Genomic DNA, 1,208 nt, shown 5'->3' with positions numbered 1-1,208 from the left:
CAAAGTTTCCTTCTACCCTATTAATGTTTCCTCTGCCTAGAAGAATTGTTTTCTGGGGTCCCCTATTACTTTCCCATTGTTGGGTCTTTTCGGCGATTTCATGCAAATATGTCATCGCATCATCAACTGTTTGGTTTTCAAACCCACCTGTACACATAGATTCTACTGTGGTTGTAGTGGGATAATCTAAACCCTCATAAAGGATCTGAACTAACCTAACCTTTTCTAAACCATGATGAGGACATTGGGCTAATAGATCATTGAACCTTTCCAAATACCTATACAAGGATTCTCCCTCCTGTTGAGAAAATGTGCATATTTGCGTCCTAATAGACGATGTTTTGTGCCTAGGGAAAAACTTGTTCAAAAAGGTTAGATGTAAGTTGTTCATATGTTTCAATTGATCCGGAAGACAAACTATATAGCCACGATTTTTCTTTATCTTTCAAGGAAAAGGGGAATAACCTGATTTTCAAAGCATCATCATCAAGGTTTCTAATTTTTAGGGTACTACAAATTTCCTCAAAGTCCCTAACATGGAAATAGGGGGTTTTATTTTCTTTCCCTAAAAATATTGGGAGCAACTGTAAGGTTCCAGGATTAAGTTCATAATTTGCTTCAGTTTCAGATAACCTGATACACGAGGGACGAGTAGTCCTAGTAAGGTTTAACGAAGCTTTCAAAGTTGCCATTTCTGGCACTATTGGAATATCAGGGATTTTCTCCTCAAACGGACGTTCAAAAACGGAATCTTCAAGGATCGGGCTTTCTAAATTGAGGTAATCGAGACGCTTAGAATTACTAGGTTTCTCTTTAACAAATCTACCTAGGGCGTCTCTTTTACGTTCAGGCATGCAAAAGAATAAGGTAGGGAATTCTATGCAATCACAAAACAAGGCTGACTCAACCAAATCAAACCTATTAGTTTTTAGCAAAAAAAAAAGCATGATGGCTCCACTTAGATTGTTTCTAGGCCAGCTTCTATTTTTTGGAAAAGGAACTCGTTACAATCTGAGCAAACCCCTCTGGAATCAATCCTAGTCAAAGTAAGTTGAATAGAAGCGAGGGAAGCTCGGTGGATCTTTGATACCCAAAGGCCTCACCGGTATTATAAGGCGGCGCAGTCACGCATTAAACTCACAGAAACCATCATGAACTTCGAAGTATGCTCAAAAGAGTAACCAATATTTTTCGAACGACTTTCCTAT

The 1,208-nt window shown here is 38.6% G+C and overlaps 1 pseudogene; it reads left to right on the top strand.

Annotated features, from left to right (window-relative positions):
• Positions 1 to 227: 227 nt before the first annotated feature.
• LOC113346040 lies at positions 228 to 327 on the top strand (annotated as a pseudogene).
• Positions 328 to 1,208: the final 881 nt, after the last annotated feature.

Source organism: Papaver somniferum, unplaced genomic scaffold (assembly GCF_003573695.1).
Source record: "Papaver somniferum cultivar HN1 unplaced genomic scaffold, ASM357369v1 unplaced-scaffold_8864, whole genome shotgun sequence".
Lineage (NCBI taxonomy): Eukaryota > Viridiplantae > Streptophyta > Magnoliopsida > Ranunculales > Papaveraceae > Papaver > Papaver somniferum.
Note: the sequence above shows the minus strand (reverse complement) of the source record. Positions and strands in the feature narration are given on the sequence as shown.